General features: G+C 52.0%; 1 protein-coding gene across 1 annotated transcript in view; it reads right to left on the bottom strand.

The window, feature by feature from the left end:
• The window catches only part of NDUFB11 (NADH:ubiquinone oxidoreductase subunit B11), a 262,036-nt gene that overhangs the window by 143,929 nt on the left and 101,638 nt on the right, over positions 1-16,469 (bottom strand). The gene's annotated exons all lie outside the window — the stretch shown is intronic.

The following is a 16,469-nucleotide window of genomic DNA, read 5'->3' on the forward strand; positions in this document are numbered from 1 at the left end:
TTAGGGCTGTAAAAGTACGCAAATTGCGACCTACCTAATTAATATTCATGAGTTAGGTCGATTGAAACTCCATTGGGAATCGCTAAATGAAATTCAATGGGTTTCATTAGAAATTGCGATTGCCTAATTGCAATTTGCAAAGAATCACGAAATCGCTAAACTTTGTACCTATGGCCCTTAGTGTCCACATTGCAACCTTGTTGTCCCTACAAATAACACTTAATACTGGAAGTTAATTCATTATCGAGAGCTCTTTGAAGTCTACCTCAGCTGTGTGGAGGGGTGGGTGAAACTTTGCATTTAGACATCCGCTCAGTCAGTTGTGATCCTGTAATGTTTGATAAATTCAGCCTCAGCGCATCCTCGTCACTATCCTCGCTCGATGCGAATGTCTATATGCAAACACCCAGGCATCTCTCCACCCAGCGGACATACACTAGGAGACATGCATATTCTGTAGGAAAAGCCACAGTTCTTAATGTCTCCATCTCCGCATTTCATGCTGAAGCTTCTAATTCAATTCAAGGAGCAAAAAGTCTATACGTTTATTACTTCTGCATCGTCCACAGTTGGCCAATCCTAAAACTTCCCACTTAAAACCATGAGTTCAAAATAACTATTCTGAATGTTGAAGTCAGGCTTAACTCACAGGGAAGCGTCTGAATTAAACACTATCAATCAGCACTCTTCGGAGACACTGCTTCCAAGTCTTACCTCTAAGGTAGGTTTGTTTTTTCTTTTTTACCCATGGGATACTTTCACCAGGGCTCGCATGAACAGATTCACCATTTACTTTCCTGTGACAGCGGCCTGCCCAAGCATGAAAGGATTCACCATTTACTTTCCTGTGAAAGCGGCCTGCCCAAGCATGAAAGGATTCACCATTTACTTTCCTGTGAAAGGGGCCTGCCCAAGCATGAAAGGATTCACCATTTACTTTCCTGTGACAGCTGGCTGCCCAAACATGAACTCATTCACCATTTACTTTCCTGTGACAGCAGGCTGCCCAAGCATGAACGGATTCACCATTTGCCTTGCTGTGACAGCGGCCTGCCCAAGCATGAAAGGATTCACCATTTACTTTCCTATGGCGGCTGGGTGCCCAAGCATGAAAGGATTCACCATTTACTTTCCTGTGACAGCGGCCTGCCCAAGCATTAAAGGATTCACCATTTACTTTCCTGTGAAAGCGGCCTGCCCAAGCATGAAAGGATTCACCATTTACTTTCCTGTGACAGCTGGCTGCCCAAACATGAACTCATTCACCATTTACTTTCCTGTGACAGCAGGCTGCCCAAGCATGAACGGATTCACCATTTGCCTTGCTGTGACAGCGGCCTGCCCAAGCATGAAAGGATTCACCATTTACTTTCCTATGGCGGCTGGGTGCCCAAGCATGAACAGATTCACCATTTACTTTCCTGTGACAGCTGGCTGCCCAAACATGAACACATTCACCATTTACTTTCCTGTGACAGCAGGCTGCCCAAGCATGAACGGATTCACCATTTGCCTTGCTGTGACAGCGGCCTGCCCAAGCATGAAAGGATTCACCATTTACTTTCCTATGGCGGCTGGGTGCCCAAGCATGAACGGATTCACCATTTACTTTCCTGTGACAGCTGGCTGCCCAAACATGAACACATTCACCATTTACTTTCCTGTGACAGCTGCCTGCCCAAGCATGAACGGATTCACCATTTGCCTTGCTGTGACAGCGGCCTGCCCAAGCATTAAAGGATTCACCATTTACTTTCCTGTGACAGCGGCCTGCCCAAGCATGAAAGGATTCACCATTTACTTTCCTGTGACAGCTGGCTGCCCAAACATGAACTCATTCACCATTTACTTTCCTGTGACAGCAGGCTGCCCAAGCATGAACGGATTCACCATTTGCCTTGCTGTGACAGCGGCCTGCCCAAGCATGAAAGGATTCACCATTTACTTTCCTATGGCGGCTGGGTGCCCAAGCATGAACAGATTCACCATTTACTTTCCTGTGACAGCTGGCTGCCCAAACATGAACACATTCCCCATTTACTTTCCTGTGACAGCAGGCTGCCCAAGCATGAACGGATTCACCATTTGCCTTGCTGTGACAGCGGCCTGCCCAAGCATGAAAGGATTCACCATTTACTTTCCTATGGCGGCTGGGTGCCCAAGCATGAACGGATTCCCCATTTACTTTCCTGTGACAGCTGGCTGCCCAAACATGAACACATTCACCATTTACTTTCCGGTGACAGTTGGCTGCCCTAGCAAGAACGGATTCACCATTTACTTTCCTGTGACAGCAGACTGCCCTTGCAATGAACAAATTCACCATTTACTTTCCTGTGACAGCCGGCTGCCCTAGAATGAACGATTCACCATTTACTTTCCTGTGCCAGCCGGCTGCCCTAGAATGAACGATTCACTATTTACTTTTCTGTGACAGCCAGCTACCCCAGCATAAACAGATTTACCATTTACTTTCCTGTGACAGCCGGTTGCCCTAGCATTAACAGATTCACAATTTACTTTCCTGTGACAGCCGGCTTCTCCAGCATGAAGGGATTCACCATTTGCTTTGCTGTGACAGCGGCCTGCCCAAGCATGAAAGGATTCACCATTTACTTCCTATGACGGCTGGATGCCCAAGCATGAACAAATTCATCATTTAGTTTCCTGTGACAGCCAGCTGCTCTAGCATGAACGGATTCACCATTTACTTTCCTGTGACAGCAGACTGCCCTTGCAATGAACAAATTCACCATTTACTTTCCTGTGACAGCCGGCTGCCCTAGAATGAACGATTCACCATTTACTTTCCTGTGCCAGCCGGCTGCCCTAACCTTAACAGATTCACCATTTACTTTTCTGTGACAGCCAGCTACCCCAGCATTAACAGATTTACCATTTACTTTCCTGTGACAGCCGGTTGCCCTAGCATTAACAGATTCACCATTTACTTTCCTGTGACAACCAGCTGCCCTAGCATGAACAGATTCACAATTTACATTCCTGTGACAGCCGGCTTCTCCAGCATGAAGGGATTCACCATTTGCTTTGCTGTGACAGCGGCCTGCCCAAGCATGAAAGGATTCACCATTTACTTCCTATGACGGCTGGGTGCCCAAGCATGAACAAATTCATCATTTAGTTTCCTGTGACAGCCAGCTGCTCTAGCATGAACGGATTCACCATTTACTTTCCTGTGACAGCCGACTGCCCTAGCATAAACAGATTCACCATTTACGTCCCTGTGACGGCTCGCTGCCCTAGCATGAACAGATTCTCTATTTGCTTTCCTGTGACGACCAACTGCCCCAGCATGAACGGATTCACCATTTACTTTCCTGTGACAGCAGGCTGACTGATCTAGATTTCCCTGCCAACATCTGTCATGAGAGGATGAGTTGGGTATGCTGAACATGACTTGAGGGGAGGTGGAAAGTGAAGGACCCTCCTGTCACTGTAAACGATGGACCATCAAACACCATGTGCACACTGGAAGCCAGCTCATTCTCCTCCAACCCCCACCCGCTCCCAATTCACAAATATATGTAGTCCAGCAAATTCCCAGCGCAGGACACATGTTCACATGACTGCTGCATTGGCTATGACTAGATTTGCAGTCATCTTGCGATGCCTGGCAGTCTGTCTTCATAGACCAAGAAAACAGACTACAGCACAATATCCTCGGTAAACATTCTAGGAACAGCCCTCATATCTCAGTCCAAACTCGCCCTTCAGCGGCAGATTACCATGACTATTGGCAACCTTCTGCAGCAATGCTCAGGACTCTCCTGTCAGGTGCCACGGTGTGGACATCCACATGGCGGCCACGCCCATCAACATCAGTTAAACTGGAAACAAAACTGAAGGAGCACCTAACTGACCCACTCCTCTCCGCAGGCAAGGGTACCAGGGTATGGCAGAAGGATGCAGGCTCCGCCATGTGAACGCTTACTTACAATGCCACAAATAGGTAGCCAAAAGCAAGAATGGCGTGTGCCTGCAGGGACTGGGCTGGGGGCCTGAAACAGGAGAGAGGTGTGAGTGAAGAGGAAAACTGCTGACTGCTATAGGGGCAAAGAAGCGGAGCTGGAAAAGGAGGCGCACACCAGTGGGCGAGAGCAGACAAGACTAATGCCAGCTAGCTTGGTTCATTCATCGTTCCAACTCTGTTCCATCACTCCCAGCCAGAGACAAAGAGAAAGAGAAACTACCAGAATGGGAACAGCATCTGCAGCTATGACTTTAGCACAGAGAGCAAATGCCATTCCAAGATGGCGGAGTGGCCGCTTTCATAAATATGATCAATGCAACAGCGATACACCACAGGAACGCTTTGTGGCCGATGAAAAAAATGAAGAAAGGATGTGTGAAGGACCCGGCTACAAGGAGACCATTTCTTCAAATCTACACCATCACTAGCCAGTGTTCCCCTAGCGGTACTGAAGGGCCACTGCCCTTGGGCTGCCGCAGTGCCAGGGCCCTTGGGGCGCCAAAGGGCCAGGGCCCAGGCGGCGCCGAATGCCTAGGGCCCTAGTGGCACTGAAAGGGCCAGGGCCCCAGCGGCGCTGAAGGGGCCAGGAGCCCAGTGGTACTGAAATGGCCAGGGCCCCAGTGGTACTGAAATGGCCAGGGCCCCAGTGGTACTGAAATGGACAGGGCCCCAGTGGTACTGAAATGGACAGGGCCCCAGTGGTACTGATGTGGACAGGGCCCCATTGGAACTGATGTGGACAGGGCCCCAGTGGGACTGAAATGGCCAGGACCCCAGTGGGACTGAAATGGCCAGGACCCCAGTGGCTCTGAAATGGCCAGGACCCCAGTGGCTCTGAAATGGCCAGGACCCCAGTGGCGCTGAAATGGACAGGACCCAAGTGGCGCTGAAATGGACAGGACCCAAGTGGCGCCGAAATGGCCAGGACCCCAGTGGCGCCGAAATGGCCAGGACCCCAGTGGCGCCGAAATGGCCTGGACCCCAGTGGCGCCAAAGGGGCCTGGACCCCAGTGGCGCCAAAGGGGCCTGGACCCCAGTGGCGCCAAAGGGGCCTGGACCCCAGTGGCGCCAAAGGGGCCAGGACCCCAGTGGCGCCAAAGGGGCCTGGACCCCAGTGGCGCCGAAGGGGCCAGGACCCCAGTGGCGCCGAAGGGGCCAGGACCCCAGTGGCGCCGAAGGGGCCAGGACCCCAGTGGCGCCGAAGGGGCCAGGACCCCAGTGGCGCCGAAGGGGCCAGGACCCCAGTGGCGCCGAAGGGGCCAGGACCCCAGTGGTACTGAAAGGGCCAGGAAAAAAGTGGGCTTCAATGCTGCAGGTCAAGTGAAGCAAGGAAGGCTTCAATCACCTACAAATGGGGCAGCGCTAGTACACACGGTGCTGCGTCAGCCACTGGCACCTTACCAGAGAGCTGCCCTGCCAGGACTGCCCAGATGGGTGGTACTCCCAGCCCACCAGGAGAGGCACACACACAGTGTACAGCTTCCACATTAGGCCACGGCAGCGAGACACAAACCAGCTTCGGAGACCGGCCAGGCTTCTGACAGGCTGGGTGCAAAGGAGCTCTGGCAGCAAACACGCCGGCTCCGAGCCACGAGGAAGCAGGCATAGAACTCATCAAGAAAATGTGCTTAATTGCTGCATAAAGAGGACAGGGGCAACTGAAGCAAAGCACGGATTCGCAGCACAACGAAATTACACTTTCCTTCAAAACAAAAGCCAGAACTATTTTTATAACACACGGCGTGCTTGCAAACAGAAGAGGATGTTTTTGCAGAAGGGTATTTAAATAGACCGGTTAAAAAACTACATCCCTCGGAGGAAGACGCGCAATGCATTCTGAAGGGTGCCAACAAGGCTGGAGTAAAGCAATGTACCACCAGGGAGCTGGATGTCCATGCCCCCTGGACACAAAGCTTCACCTACGACACCAAGAGCGTCCTCATGGTGTGCCCCTCCTGGCACACGAGATCAAAGGGCGTCTAAAAGAAGGAGGGGGGTAGTGTTAGAAATGGGGTAGCATGGAGCAGAGCGGGCAGGCCAAACTTCAGAGGACATGTGTGAAGCATTCACGCAGTACCCACAGACGACACACCAGTCACACCACAAAAGAGACACAACACTGCCTCTGGTTGGAAAAAGAATAAGTGTTGTATTATTTCCAACCTGCAAAGGTAAAACACCAAAATAGCAGTAATCACAACGGGGCGCCAACTGGCGCCAAAGCAAAGTATATCAGGGGGATTTTGTACGAGGAAAAATGGAAAAGGTCAGAAAAGGTAAGCAGTCCATGAGTGTCCAGCTGAAATGAAAAAGGAATATCAGGAAATGCATAAAACATATGATTGATATTGCAGGGCAAACTCAGACCTTCATCCTTGGCCTCACCTAGAAGTAAGCTGTAGGCCTAAACTCAGGCATTAGACATAAGATACACATTAGGTATGAAGGTAACTCCTGCCTGGCATCTGCATCCACTGCATCAAAAGGAACAGTGAGCATTACATCGGGACTAGAAAGGCATATTCACATTTACCATGGGCACCAATAACTCTTTGGAGCTCCCTGGGGCAAGTAAGTACACCATCAAATCAACCTTGGGTGCAAAACCTTAACATCAGGCCTATACTTAACATCAGGCAGGAATTCACGAGCACCTCCTGCAAGAAAATGGAATAACAGCCATGCAAATGTAATATCAGACCTGGCACTTAACATCAGGCTCCATCACCTAGAAAGAACACAGAAGCCTAACTTTGGCATTCACATGGGGCTTCAACCTGAGCACCTGGGGCATATACCTCCCTACACATTAGGCATACAAACGGGATATCAGGCCTAGGCAGGCATCAGGGGGCAGGAACATCTGCAAATAAATGTCATAGCTCGACTTGTACCCCAGGCCTAAAAAGATAACAAGGAACCAATAGGCATCAACAACAGTTTGCACTTCAGGTGGCTGCCCAGTCCAGGGTATGACTACCACCCATGCAGGCATAAACTCTATGGGCCCCGACCGTTACAGGTGCCCACGGCCAGACGGGCCACCTGGAAAGTTACCTTGGGGGCGGGCACCGACCCTGTGCCCAGACACACCCTCCAACTCCAGCACACGCCCCACTCACCGGCTCCTCATTAAGGTCTGGGTTCTCCTTTGCGGTAGGGGCAGGCACCGACAATGTGCCTCGAGGCTTCTCCCTCCGCTTCCTCCAAACTACTGCTGGGTCCGCATGGCTCCCATCAGGCTGCCTCCTTGGGCACCGGCAGTGCCCTAAAACGGGTTCCGCTGCACCATGGGTAACTACAGTGGTCGGGCTGCTCCCTCTGGACTCGCGGTCCGCTGACGGCAGGTGCCGGGCTTCCCTCTTCCCCACGGAAACCCCGCCGGTAGAAGCACCTCCTGGGCGGCCCTCTCCTCGTCCTACCGGCAGCCTCTTGGATTCCTCCTCGGCTTGTGCTGGCTGATTGGGCCCAGGAGGAGCCCGTAAGCCCCAAGGCCACTCGCAGGCGGCGGAGGGGAGGTGCGGGACACACGCGGGGCTCTCCTTCACTCTATGAGAGCCCCGCCGAGGACAGCTCTTCCTCCCAGCTTCACCCGGGCCCCTCTTCTCTCACGGGGACCCGGGGCTCTCGTAGGCAGCCACGGGGTTGAACACAGCTCCGGAGGCCTTACCCCGGCTTCACCCAGGTTCTGACCGGCGGGCTGGGCTCCCGTTCAGGTCTTGTGCTCAGTACGGGGCTCCCTCGTTGCCACGGGAGCCCCGCGACGCTACCTTCTTCGGCCGGCTTCACCCGGGTTCCCTCCTGGGACCCGGGGCTTAGGGTCAAAGTCTTCCGGCCTCCTCGGGCTGCCCGGGCGGCAGCCAATCGCTGCGCTGCCTTCAGTGGGCGCGGCCGCTCTGGCCAATCCGGGCGCAGCGGGCTGGGGGCGCAGCTGGTGACGTCACTGGCGCCCCAGCCACGTGACGCTGGCCCTTTCCAGCTTCAGGGCTAGCGCGGCCCACTCCTCACTTCAGCGGCCCTCTCCTGGCACCGGGGGCCGCCGCGACGGGGATAGCAACAGCAGGGGGCTCATCAATATAGCGCCGGGCCTCAGCGATGATTTCCGGCGGCAACAAGGGCTAGGCTCCCTCTTAGAGTTAAGTTCAAAAGCACGCCAAAACGCGGGATAGGCTCCCGCGGCGCTATACACTCAGCAGAAGGGCGCGACCACTTGGGGTAGGCACCCACAGCGCTATTCATGGCGCTCGGCTCCTCGGGCCACACAACTTCCAGGGCCCTGGGGGCTCAAATGGGCACAGTTCCTTCAGCATTCACAGCGCTGGAAAGTTGTAGAGCTTAACAGGCAGTTCCTCACAGCACAGCTCCTTGGGGGTACAATCCTCCCCATACAGCACTTAGCAGTTACAGCGCTTGGCAGGCACACATCGCAAGGGGGGCGGACAGTCCAACAGCCAGTCCCAGGGGCACACTCCTCACCTCTTGGGTGGGGTTTCCAGTCCACAGCACTCCTTCCCTTTTTGGGCGCTTCTTTGCGCAGGGCTTGCGTGGTGCAAGGTCCCAACAGCTCCAGGGACCTAGGAGACAGAGCAGTAGGCACTACTGGGCCAGGTCAGCAGGTAGTGGGGGCATCATCAAAGCAGGGTGATAGGCTTTCACCATCCCCACTGCAGCGTGGCCCTACTCCTACACAGCAGCCTGAACTCCTGAAGTGGGGCAAAGAAGCCCTGGGGACAGTAGGGGGTCCTAGATGGGTGCAGGGCCCAGCACACAGGCCCAAGTGGCGGTATCCCCTTGCAGCAGGTCCCCTCACATTCCTGTCCCAGCTCTGTCTCAGCACATGGTGGCACATCCCCCTTACTTAGACCCTCCTCCCAGACAGTGCCAGAACCTTCTAGAATGTTGTGGCAAACTGGTCTAAACTGGCTCAGGGGGGAGGAGTAGAGCACCCTGGGTGCCAGGCTTTGCCTCCAAAAGCTAGGGGTGGCTGGGTACCTAACGACTAGACTGCTCACCTCCTGCAGTCATGTGGCACAACGCACAGCCATGGCAGCCATTTCAGATGCAAAACACAAATGCAGCATTTCACCAAGGTACATGTTTACAATGGGGGGAAATAAATGTACACACCATTGCGTTGCATTTAACAATACACAGGGTATCTCATACCTCACATGGCCGATTCGGTCACCTTTACCATGGGGGAGACATCTCAGATTAGGGGGGCAAAAAGCGAAAAATTTTGGGAAAAGGGGCCAAGTCCAACAGGTAGTCTACCGCCCGGACCCAGCTCTGGACACACAGCGGTGATGAGGGTACAAAAGGACAGCATTCCACGTGGCTGACGTAGCAAAGTCCTACTGGTAGCATCTGACAGGCTGCAACTGAGCACAACGTCCCGATGGTGTGTTCTCCAAACTGACAAAACAATGAATGATCAATAATGCAGCTAGAAACGAACTAGAAAGGCCTGGAGCAGCCCCCGTGTGCTCCCTTCCTTAACTCCTAGCGAGGGCGCGTCTCACATTCACCCATTCAACCATCACTGCAAGTTTAGAGCCCAGCGCTGTGAGCCGAGCAGAGGCCGATTCAATGATGGGCTTCGGCATTTGAGCAGAAAGAAGGCTGGATTTAGCGTTCCCCGTGTGCTGTTTCCCGTGTTGGCGCTATTTCACGCGGCGCTTCTTGGACAGGGTACGGTAATCACAAACTGAAGGCAGAGGAGGGGGTTCACCGAGTGCCAGCACAGGGCAGATGAATAAACATGAAAACCTTCATATGCAAATAGTTCCCATGAATGAATGCGCTGCACAGGCCCCCATCTTCAGGAGGAGGCGGCCGAGTGCCAGCTACTTCGGGTGCCAGCTACTTCGGGTGCCAGATACTTTGAGTGCCAGACACTTCGGGTGTCAGTCACATCTGCTGCCGATTGTTCCCCGCGTGTGATTAGTTTTGGCAGCGCCAAACATGCCAAGCAGCCCAGACTCCGCTACCAATATAGCCTGGCACACGACTGTCCGAGCAGGTTATTCTGAGGCACTTTCACGGAGACGGGCCAGTAGTGGTACTGGACGTGCCTGGAAGCCGGGACTAGGACCTTCACCACCGGTACACGCACGTACACAAAGCTGGGGGGGGGGGGGGGGGTAAAGAAACAAGCAACTGAGGCTATCGTCCTTCCTGAGGGACCGCACCCAGGCGGGCCGGCTGGGGGATTTTTCGGCCACCCAACTCAAAGTCACATGTGGTGTTCCTCAGGGTTCTTCTCTTTCCCCTCTTTTGTTTAATCTCTACATCTATCCTTTGATCTTTGCACTTCAGCAGCTGGAGGTCACTGTTTACAATTATGCAGATGACCTCCAGCTTATCTTTAATCTGTCCTCTTCTTCTCATTCTATTTCTAATTTTCAGTCTACTATGATTTTCATCAGGGACTGGATGAACCACAACCATCTGAAGTTGAACCCTGATAAAACAGAATTGGTCCTTACAGGTGGTTCCTCCAGTCCCTGGAATAATTCTTTCTGGCCTTCTTCTTTAGGACCCCCCTCCTACACCTTCTCCCTCAGTTAAGACCCTGGGCATTAAAATCAATAATCATCTCAATCTCCATTCACAAATAAGTTCTGTTCTTTCCCCCTGTTTTCTTGTTCTTCGTACTATCCGCTCTGTTTCTCGTTTTTCTCCCCTTGCACTTAAGCTAATCATGTCCGCTCTGGTTATTTCCCGGCTGGACTACGCCAACGCCCTATACAACGGCATTCCAGCGTATAGTCTGCAGAAGCTCCAGCTGGTTCAAAACCAGGCGGCCAGATTGGTGTATGGCCTCCCCCGTTCCCATCATGCTACTCCCCTACTGAAGGCATTACATTGGCTACCTGTTAGGGAGTGATCCCTTTTTAAAACTGGTTGCATGGTTTTTCAGGCGCGCCAGGGCACTGCCCCTGCCTTCATTTCTTCTCTGCTAAATGAGTATACCCCTGCTCGTGAGCTCCGCTCATCTACCCAATCACTTCTTCAGGTACCCCGGCACAGACGTAAGAAATGGGGCGGAGCCAATTTTTCATTCTTGGCACCATCCTTTTGGAATTCCCTCCCCGATCACTTACGTCTGGCCGGACACTACTCCCTTTTCCGAAAAGACCTTAAGACCTTTCTGTTCACCCAGGCTTTTCCTAATGTAAACTGATCTTCTTTCTGCTCCCCTTCACTGGTATGTTCGTTCCTACTGCTAAATTAGCCTCCACAGCGCCAAGAAACCGCACGGTGAACGTAGCGCTATATAAATATTTTAAATTCAAATTCAAATTCACTGACAACATGAACAAACAATAGGTACCGGGTCACCCTAAACCCGCTGTATCTATTGGGTCTGTACACAAGAGCACTTCGACAGCATTTACCTAAAGCTATCGGCAGGCAGGCCTAAACAGCGGCTGGCAATGCCCCCCATTATCAGAGAAACTTTTAAACTGAGTTTATTTCTACCATGTTGCACAAGACGACAGCGAAACCCACTCAGCTGCCTTAAAATCCCTGGCTGTTACTGGGCTGGCTTGGGTAACCCATCCGCCCCGCTGACGTCATCGTTGTAAACACAGACACGGAGTTCCAGAACCAAAGGGGTCCCAGAAGTGAGACTGAGGATCCTGCGAGTGGTCGGGTCCGCATACCCGGAAGTGACGTCATACACACTGCAGCAGCCACTTAAATGTAAATGTAAATTTACAGGAATTTATATAGCGCAAATCACCACTGGTTTCTAAGCGCTTGCTTAGGGAACCCGTCCTGGTATTCCCCTGTGAGATAGCCCCGGCAGGGTATCCGCAAGGTGAAAGCCAGGCATCCCGCCGCGAGGGGCCGTTGTGGAGATTAAGCAAGCTATTGCCCAGAGTCGCAGAGTGTGAACCCATGAATCGAATAGGCACCGGAGCGAGAATTGTCGAGTCCATGGACATTTTAGGACTCAAGACCCCGCCGAGCCGGGAATTGAACCCTGGTCCCGGGCTGACCTCCGCTTCCAGGTCTGCCTCCCCTAACCAGAGAGCCACACTTCTCCACAAGACACTGACACTGAGTTCCCGAAGTGGGTCTGAGGATCCTGTGAGTGGTTGGGAACGCTTCCACTCACGCGTCATACACTGAGAACTACTTATGCTCGGGGAAAATCTTGGGAGCAGCCGGCAGGTTTCAGCGCAGCCACCTCTTCAAAGCCCATCCCCGTTGTGTCTACTATGTTACCTATATCTGGAGGGTGGTGCAAACCAGCGGGGTAGCTTGGGTGTTCAGCGTCGCCGGCACACAGATGCGTTGATCTACTGAGATACTGTCACACTCTGAAGCAGGGGGATTTAAAAAAAAATGCAGATTAACAGCATTTTCAGACCCGCTGTTTAAAGTATGCCTATGGTCATACCCGCAGAAGATGGCTACTGCGACCGGCACGCCCCGGCTTCTTATGCAGGCGCGGCTCCCTTGCGCCGAGTGGGCATCCTGGCTTTTCATACAGGCCCTGGCAGATGGTTAATCTAGAGGCGTGCAGAGGTCCAGGCCTGCCCCTGACTAGGAGAGGTCCTGGGCCAGTCTTGTGACCTACAGAGAGACACACAAGAGTGTCCTCAATACTGGCAGTGAGCTTCTACCCCTGGCATGGGTTTAGAAACAGAGCGGATGAGGCCTGTGGTGGCAGCCTGCCGTGGGTACAATCAATCAGCAAGTGCCTGGCCAGTCCTATTCACGTGGGTCACTTGGGTTGGGGTATGCTGGCCCATGTGCGTTCGGTTCCGCTGTATGACCCTTGCACTGACATCCACAGTGTGTGTTGACCGTGGTTGTGTGTGTGTAGCCAGTGTAGCACATGCAAGGGGTGTGAATGGGCCAGAGAGTGCAGGCCAGCGGGACCCATTTTAGATACCCCTGGCCCAGCACACCATGGATGGTGAGGTCTGAGCTTCCACTTCAAATGTTTTGCTGACATTCCTGATGCTGAAGAGAGGTGAGTGTAGACGGGCTCCTTTGATACTTTGAGGCCTGGCGGTCAGCAAGGAGCTTCTAATGAGTCTCGCGGGCACTGCCAGTGTGGGAATGGTAGCAGTGAGGGGTGGGGTGCCGGATCTTGTTGAGAAAGGTGAGAAAGTCTCTGGGTGAGGCCTGCCCTTTAATTTTTGCCAGATTCATCCTTCTGCGGGCTGACGACAGCTGGGTTTAGAAATCTCTTCGATCCTGTGTTATGGGAGCGCCAGGATGGAGACAGACCCACTGCTATCTGCTGTGTGAATGCTTACTCTACACAAAAGCTGCATCTGGAGATCAGACTGGGAAGGACACTTAAAAGAACTACCTCAACCAGCAGTTCTAAAGCTTGAAACAGTAGATCCACATCTCCTGTCTAGAAGTTGTGTAGAAAATGGAACCAAACAACCCCACTCAACTCCATTTCCAAGTTCTCCATGACCAAGGACGGCAGTGCTTCGCAGGGTACCGAGGTCTGCTGGCAACAGGGCCGACAGCCGGCCTCACAGATGGAGAGACATCACCTGAAGAGCGGTGTGTCTCAGGGCTTTAAGTGGGCGGGGTCTCACCAGGTCTGAGCATCGGCAGGTTTTTTAAGCAGCCCTGGAAACGGGTCTCTATCGGGCTCTGTATTGTGGCCTGGCACAGGCGGTCCGTTTTTTTCAACGTTATAGGGGGAAGGGAAATCCTTTAAAGAGTCACTTTCTCTCTGGATTTCTCTACTCTTTTCGGAACTCGGGAGCAGTAACTGTTGAGGACCTTATGTGGAAGATTTTTCAATATTACATACAAGCCACAGTTGCTGCTTATTTATCTTATGCAACTAACAACCATTGACAAAGCCAATAGTCCTTACTTGTTGTAGGTATGATGTTACTTGTTGTATCATATACCTGGATGCAATGACAGAAACAGCAAAATAACAGTAGTGTGGCACACTATGCTAACCACAAACTTTTAGCTTACGTGTTTTTAAGACATGCCCTTAATTGCAATGGCCACGTCCCCTTGGGAGACCCCCTAGTTTTTCCATCCTGCTTAAAGCCCTGGTGTATCTGGAAGCCTCCCTGCTGAGGGATGGAATGGACCGGTCCTGCCGCGCAGGAAGAGAATTTATCCATAAACATGTGAGGTTCATCGCACTGCCAGTGGGCTGCAACCTCCAGGGAGAAGCTCACTACCCAAGAAGGGTCTAGGACGGTAAACATCCTTTACCACAAAGTTTTTACCACGCAGTACCTTTACCACGCGGCCGTTACCACGACTTGCGCTGGAGGGCGCTAAAGGATTAAAAATAGTAAATTTACAATCCCAACACCTTCCCTAGGGTCCACGGGGACTGGTGTTAGAATAGTAAATTATACTATTCGATATCCGCGCCCCCAACGCAAGTCGTGGTAACGACTTGCGTTGTAAGGGATGCGGTGTAAAGGGATGCGTTGTGACGGTACGCGTTGTACCGTCATACATCCGTCTAGGACCACCCTGGGGCCCGAGGGTCCCACAGACTCATTCCGGCTCCTGGTGGAAACTGCAATAACACTACTGCATGACTGCAAACGCCCGCCGTGGCTGACATGGTGTGACTTCTGAAGGCCCAGCGGGGCTGCAACAGCCTAAAGAAAGGCTGCAGGCCTTGGAGGGGCTGCATCTGCCGATTACTGAAGGAACGAACAGTTGGAGCTGAATTTGAGGAACAGGTGGCTCGGATGTGGCGTCGAACTGCTGAAGGCGACGAGTAGAAGGGGGCTCTACTTGGCCCAGTTTGCAGATCCATAGTAAGAGGGGCCCCAGGACTTCAGTGGCAAATAACCTCACCCCCCACGGTCCATGCCTAGTAAGCGCCAACCAAACGGGGTCAGACAACAGCAGTGTGTGAACTTATATCCCAGATATCTGCTTGTAGTTCACAAGTTCGACACCTCTGCACCCAAACGTGTGGGCACCTTCTGGCCACAGATATAAGGCCTTCCAAGCGGTTCATCTGTCTGACTACGTGAATCACTGGCAGTTGTAGTGTATCATTTTAATACAGGACACTTTATTCATGGGGCTGGTCCCACTAGCGGCATTTCATTGTCCTTTCAAATGTGTCCGATTTATCAGAGTGAGCCCTCATGGTTCTAGTCTTTGAAGCGGTGATCGGCCGGCAGAGTTTCTAGGTCTTACTGTTTATTTGGGTTTCTTCCAAAATGCGTTATTCAACTAATTCACTGATTTACATTACTTACAGTCAAGTAAGGGATGCAAGTAAAGCAATGAAAGTGAGGGAAGCCCTACGTTCTTTCCATTTATGTATTACAGGAATGTTTTGCAGAGAAATGGTTGCTCAGGGTTGCCTTGTCTATACTAAAAGCTGGACGAAGGAGCTAGGAACCAGGTGCGCCAGGTGCTCCGTGCCGATGGATTAAACCAACATGGCCCTCTGCGCTACTCATGAGCCTTCCATTTCTTTTGGCAGCCTTGAAAATGGAACCACCTCTGCTCCAGCTCCACCGGTTTGCTTCAAGCTGCAAGGACTGGGCTGTGCTAGTCGGTGCTGCACTCCATGTAGACTCTAAGTGCAGGCAGAGCTGCAGATACCGTTTTAAGATGCCTGCAGCTACCATTGCCCAAAAGGCTGCGATAATCTTAGCCATTTACTTGTTAAAATCCATGCTTGTTTTTCAGCAGATTGTCAAATTTCTTTCGGCTCACGCCTGCGCTGATTTCGGTTGTCGAGTTGGGGCCAATGGAATGGTGTGCTGTGCGTTAAACCGCAGTGTGTGCGCGCCTAGTTCAGCTAGGAGGCTCGCCAATGCACGACCCTATGTTTCACCCTATACCTCTCTCAATACCCTCTACCTCCACTCTCTGACTCACCCCACACCTCTTTCTACCACTGTGATCTCCAAATAACCCTTTCTAGAATCTTCCTTCCTCTATCCCTTCTTGCATCACCCCAAACCTCATTTTACTACTAAGAACTCCCAAACAACGCTTTCTAAATTCTTCCCTCATCTATTCCTCCTTCGACTCCTCATCTAAGACCTCATTTTACTACTAGGACATCCCGAATCCATTTCTAGAGAGTCTTCCCTCCTCCAGCTCTCCTTTACTCATCCCAAACCGCCTCCTACTACCATGATCTCCCAATAAACCCTTTCTAGACTCTTCCCTCTTCTATCCCTCCACTATCCTTTTCAATCCAACTGACAGACTCGCATGTCCGCCACACAAATGAAGTCATATTTCCCTATTCTAATTCACCACTAATTCTTCTGGGGTTCTGGAGTAGTGGCTACTTGCCAAAACTAGCTTTGACACCTCATCAGGAGTAGTAAATGCTAAAGAAATAAAATTACAATATGACACAGCTCCACAACTCCGTTCAATGCATTCTCAATTGGGTAACAAGCAAGGGAAGCGGGCTCCTGCAGGCCACATTCCTCATCTGCTTGTGACTGAGAAGCTGTGTCCACCTGTAAGC

This window comes from Lissotriton vulgaris, chromosome 10, assembly GCF_964263255.1.
Source record: "Lissotriton vulgaris chromosome 10, aLisVul1.2, whole genome shotgun sequence".
NCBI lineage: Eukaryota > Metazoa > Chordata > Amphibia > Caudata > Salamandridae > Lissotriton > Lissotriton vulgaris.